Consider the following 5,879-nt stretch of genomic DNA (forward strand, 5'->3'; position numbering starts at 1 on the left):
GGCCTTACCAAGTTCTTCCATAGAAGGGGGAGCATCTAATTCATCCATGACGGGCAGGGGGTTGGTGTTCTCGACTGCTGAGGTAGTGATGATGTTTTCTCTTGCATAGAGTTCCTGGTAATGTTCCACCCATCTCTCCATTTGTTTACCCCGATCTGTTATAATGTCTCCCGAGGAGGACTTTAGGGGTGTGACCTTGGTAACGCTTGGGCCGAAAGCCTTCTTCATGCCATCATACATGGAGCGGATGTTACCACAGTCAGCTGAGAGTTGGATGCACTGACAAAGATTCAACCAGTAGTTGTTGGCACAGCGTCGAGCAATCCTTTTGGCATCATTTCTGGCTTTCCTGAGAGCTGTGAGCGTCCTCTCTGATGGCTTCCTTTTGTGGCTAATCAGAGCTGCTCTCTTAGCTGTGATGACTGGCTCAAGTTCCAGGATTCCTGCTTCAAACCAGTTCTGCCTCTCTTTCTTACCGAAGGTGTCCATGGCAGAATTTAAGATAGCGTCGCGGATATGATTCCATCTTTCTTCTGCGCTTTTTTGCAGGGCCTCTGTGATGGAGTCAGCGAATCGCTCACATAGAACAGGGATTGCCGTCCTTGCTGTATTGATGCGTGGGCGTCCTTTCTGCTTTGATCGGTGGATCCGCTTCGGTTGAAGGTGCACCTTGCTGCAAACCAGTGAATGATCGGTGTCACAATCAGCGCTGTGATAGCAGCGTGTAATGAGAACACAGTTCAGTGAGTCTCTTCTGGTGATAATGAGGTCCAGCTGATGCCAGTGATGGGATCTTGGGTGTCGCCAGGATACTCTATGGTTGGGCTTGGTGGAGAAGAATGTGTTAGTTATGCAGAGATCGTGGTAGGAGCATAGCTCAAGCAGTCTCTGTCCGTTTTCATTCACTCTGCCAATGCCGAAATGACCAATACTGCGAGGCCAGGAGTCACAGTCATTTCCCACCCGGGCGTTGAAGTCCCCAAGCACGTACAGTTGTTCGTTGGGGGAAATTCCTTTAATGATGGTCACAAGTTCCTCGTAGAATTCTTCCTTGGCCTCGGCTGGGGAGCTGAGTGTAGGAGCATAGACGCTCAGGATGTTCACTAGGCCTGTGGAGGTTGAGAGGCGAAGGGAGAGGATACGGGCTGTACCTTTTGCTGGCGGTTCGACTGACGATAGCAGAGAGTTTCTGACTGCAAACCCAACACCATGCAGTCTTGGTTCGTCTGGTTCCTTTCCCTGCCAGAAAAAAGTATACTCCTGTTCCCTGATGCTGCCATTTGAGGGGAGTCTGGTCTCCTGTAGTGCAGCGATGTCAATGTCCAGCCTCAAGAGCTCACGATTGATGATTGCTGTTTTTCTGAAGTCATCAACCTGATCAAGGTCTATGGAAAAGCCAGGGCACATAGTCCTGACATTCCAGCTTGTTAGTCGCAAGATTGGTGGTTTATGCTTTTTTATTTCTTTGCCTGGTGCGAGGTTTTCAGTCTGCTTGTCGGTCTGTTCCCTTAGCTCCAAGCACCCAATGAAGCAGGCAGACTGTGGCGGGTCAGCACCTTATTGGCTGGGGGCTGCCCAGCTTGAGGGGGGCGGTAGCTGACCAGTAGGATTTTTGTATCATTATAAATGTCATTACTGTCTCTTTTGATCAATTTAATGCACCTTTGCTGAACAAAATTATTAATTTCTTTCAAAAAAAAAAAAAAAAAAAAACTAAAAATATATGACTTTAAATGTTTGACTTGTGCTGTATTTAGTTTCTTGTAGTACCAGTGTAATTTCTAAGCTCTATTTTGCCAAAGATAAAACATTGTTTGGCTTCGTGTCTGAAAGTGTCAGCTCATTCATTGTATAGGGCTGTGACATGCTGTCATGCCGGGTGATCACACATCTGGAGGTATAGGGAAAATAAATCAAGAGATCATACATAGAAAGTTTACCTCTCTACAGAATTGTGCCAGCTTAGGGTTTGCAGGATATTCTTGCGGTTCTGGGCGGTAGATTTCAGTGCAGATTTCGGTAGATTTCACATAGAGCAGCTGTTACTACACAGAGCCATTGTTAACTGAGAAGCTGTGCAAATCCACGTTCATTTTCAGTGTTTATTTGTGCATCTTCTCTGTTAACAACGGCTCTGTGTAGTAACAGCTGCTCTATGTGAAATCACACACCTAAGGGAATTTACCGCTGATTAGAGAACCGGCTTTACTGACGAGATGCGCATTAACTATCGGCCGATCGTGATCGGAGCTGCCCTAATACTAGTAATACATAATGACTTTCAAAAGCGGAAGTAATTACCTTTATTTGTTAGAATATGTATATTTTAACTAATTGCAAAAGCTAAATAATCAAAATGAAATGTGACCGAGTTTGGAGACCCCTCGCTCAGTACAGTGAAAAATTTAAAGTTTTGTTTATGAACATGGCGGTGTGGTCGTACAATGACTTTAAACCGGACACTACTCTGAGCTGTTCACATTATACAAATGCTCCAGATATGTAAAAGGTTTACCCTTTTGGAATGGGAAACATGACACTATTCATCACTCACACAAATAAATCATTTAATATTTTGATAATTGAATTGGTTTTTGCGGTTAAACTTTTTTTTTTTTTTTTTTGTAACACATTGCACTTCATGTGTTTACAGATTTGTGCAGAATTTGAGACATACAGAATTACCATAGGCCCATTAGAATCAACAATCTTTGCCAAACTGGCTCCGCTCTACAAAACTTATGAAGATGTTTGCATACTGAAGAAGAGTCCTTGGACAAATACTGAAACCCTCTTGGTGCCCACTACACAGGTAAGAACAACTGCACTCAACACAACCTTGTATTAAAACATTATTCTCTCACTGGCCACTGGAAATTGACAAAAAAGACAGATATAATAAGATTAGGTTTATTAATACAATAAATACAAAATTCATCATTACCCAATTTCTTTTTAATTGGATGAATGAAACACTTTTTTTCAGTGTGCTACAGCAGGTGATTCTTACATCAAATGAAGTCGATGTAATTTTAAGGTAAAATAAAAATAATCATCCTAATGCAGAACTGAGGTTTACTTCTTGCTTTTCAAATGTGTTTGCAAGTTATCCTTTACACAAAAAAAAAGTATTTTAGTTTTGTCGCAGTTTAGTTTGTTTCGTTTCTCATCCAACATGCGAGAAGTTGATCTGAACATCCCTTCACTGTGTACACGTGTGCAGGTACAGTATGCTCGCGCAGCTTCAGTGAGTGGAGGAAAGGGGCTCTTATTTTGTTCTTTTGCACTTCCTGTTATCAGTGTTGCCAGATTGGGCGGCTTCCTTGAATTTGATTGTGCGGGTAAAAATTGTCTTGGGCGGGTGGACAAAATTTGGGCTGGTTTGGGGTCAGTTTGGCGGTTTTCTAAAATATAAATTGTATAGGCTAATTGGCTAAAAAACAAGCTCACGTGTGCATATACTGCATCCGAACAGTCATCACGTTGTTATAAACTGCAGTGCAGAGGTGCTGATACTGATGTGGACATCGCGGCCGTACTTTTAGCCAATCACTAGTGATCTACAGACACACGTGATGATTCATGAGCAATAACGGATCTAATTTTAAATGTATTAACTGTATGAGTGATCATAATGCCTAAATATATGTTAAAGAGTGGGAGAGTGTTTTAACACTCAAAACGTGAATTACACCTGTTGAGGGAAAGATGACACCAAGACTATCTAAACGATCTTGTCTTTTATCTTTTAAACAATACAGATTGGTATATCTTCTTAGTTTTGACTGTGCAAATGTAATGTTCTACAATATGAACTTCACAAAAGTAACGGTATTGTTTCTCATGTGGACCGCTGTGAAAATAAATTTACATACCACCAGTGATAAACTCATGGATTCGGATGGCGATTATTATTGTTGTTGTTGTTGTTAATTTTCATACATCATTTATAAATGAATGACAACACAGTTTTGACTGTTATATGTGTGCATAAACAAGTGTGAAATACCTAATTACGTTGCTTTTTCCTATCACTTATATTGGACACTTATGCATTTAAATTCTGACTGTTGACATTGAAAATGATGCATGTGTTTTTTCGAGGGTATCGGTAAATCAATTGTAAATCAATCAAATGTTTTGACGGTGACTGCTTGCATAATTGTCTTTAATGTATTTGTCACCATTTGATCCATGGGAAATTTATCTAACGTTATTATTTATTATTTAGTTTTAAGGAGTAAAAATGGCTCTTAACGCCTTTGACTGACATTTTGTATCACATTATTTTGTTAGTTAAAGTTTTGGGCGTTTTTTTGTTGGAGTGGGCGGGTTTTTGTGAGCTTTTGGGCTGGAAATCGTCCATCCAATCTGGCAACACTGCCTGTTATCTGTGCCTCAGAAATGTAGCTCTGCACTTCCAGTGCTGAACGGCTGCCCGTGTGCTGTGCACAGATTTCGAAATAACTTCCACACAAATGACATGATAGCGAATGATTACAATGTAGTCTGTGCACGCGGGCGCACTTCCGGAAAAATCTGCCGAAAAAAAGACCAAAACCGGCCGATTACCAGTCGCGTATTTTAAGCAAAAACCATCCGGTTCCGATTTATGGCCGGTCAACCGTTGCATCCCTAATATTTTTATGAAAATGCGAGAGATTTCTGAACCTCCATAAAGGCTGCAATGCAACTGAAATGTTCCCAGAGTCATAAGGACATCAGTAAAACAGTTCATGTGACATCAATGCTTCAACCACATTTTTACAAAGCTACAAGAATACGTTTTTGTGCAAAGAAAACAAAAATAGAGACTTTATTCAACAATTCTTCTCCAAATCATATATGCCGCCATTATGGAGAGTAACAAGAGGCATGAACATTGCTTTCCTCTGCGTGTAATCAAGGCTCAGTGCATGCGTGTTCTAGGTCAGCAGCACCACGCACATTAATTATTTACGTGCTGTTGATAATGGTGGAAGATGCGATTTGGAGAAGAATTGTTGAATAAAGTCGCTGTTTTGGTTTTGTTTGCACAAAAAAGTATTCTTGTAGCTTTGTAAAATTATGGTTGAACCACTGATGTCACGTGGACTGTTTTACTGATGTCCTTACTATGTTTCTGGGGCTGGGAACATTCCAGTTCTGTTGCTTACCGTACAGGGCCCAGATGTGTGTACCATTTTCCACTGTAATGTTAGTTAGAATCCCCTTGACAGCTTGCCTGTATTTCCCATAAGGAGATGAATGACTGACTTTTTTTCCCATGTAATTCTTGAAAACAAAAAAAAACAAAGGCAAAATTGTTGTTTTCATCTTCAGACTAATGAAATTGAAGTATCCAAATGAAGACCCTAGCAGTATGGAGTATATGGTGAGTTTTTTTTTTCAAGGTTAATAAATGATTTGTTAAAGTTAATACACAAGAATTTGAGTTCTCCATCCTTTTAAATACTTCTAGGATACAGACGTTGCCAGCAGTCAGGAGGTGATCCAGAAGACTCGTGGGAATCTATTTGAAGGTGCATCATTGAAGACAGTCCAGCAGAAGTTGGAGTTTTAAAGGATAAAGTTCTTCAGGACCTAGCACATTTGGAATAGTTCCCAAGTTATTTCTGGAGCCAGTTCCTGTTCCTGGAATAAGGTTTGATTGGTTACCCTTGAATGCCAATTAGAAAATGAGTAGTTTGATATTTCTGCTATTTTGTAATGTGGTTTCAACTGTATTTAACTGTGTGTAATTAATTATTGCTTGTTTAACAATTACACTGATCATTTGTGACATCTTGACTCATTACAAGACAAATCACACAAAAAATGCTAATAGAAATAGAAAATATTTAGTTAAAGTAACTAGAACTAATTGTGTGGAACCACTG

The 5,879-nt window shown here is 40.3% G+C and overlaps 1 long non-coding RNA gene across 1 annotated transcript; it reads left to right on the forward strand.

Moving 5' to 3' along the window:
• Positions 1–2,500: 2,500 nt before the first annotated feature.
• On the forward strand, positions 2,501–5,586 carry LOC132124072 (uncharacterized). The gene is made up of 3 exons (XR_009426713.1): positions 2,501–2,812; positions 5,323–5,374; positions 5,462–5,586. It is a non-coding gene; the product is annotated as an uncharacterized LOC132124072 (long non-coding RNA).
• Positions 5,587–5,879: the final 293 nt, after the last annotated feature.

The sequence above is a fragment of the Carassius carassius genome, chromosome 42, assembly GCF_963082965.1.
Source record: "Carassius carassius chromosome 42, fCarCar2.1, whole genome shotgun sequence".
In the NCBI taxonomy this organism is placed as follows: domain Eukaryota; kingdom Metazoa; phylum Chordata; class Actinopteri; order Cypriniformes; family Cyprinidae; genus Carassius; species Carassius carassius.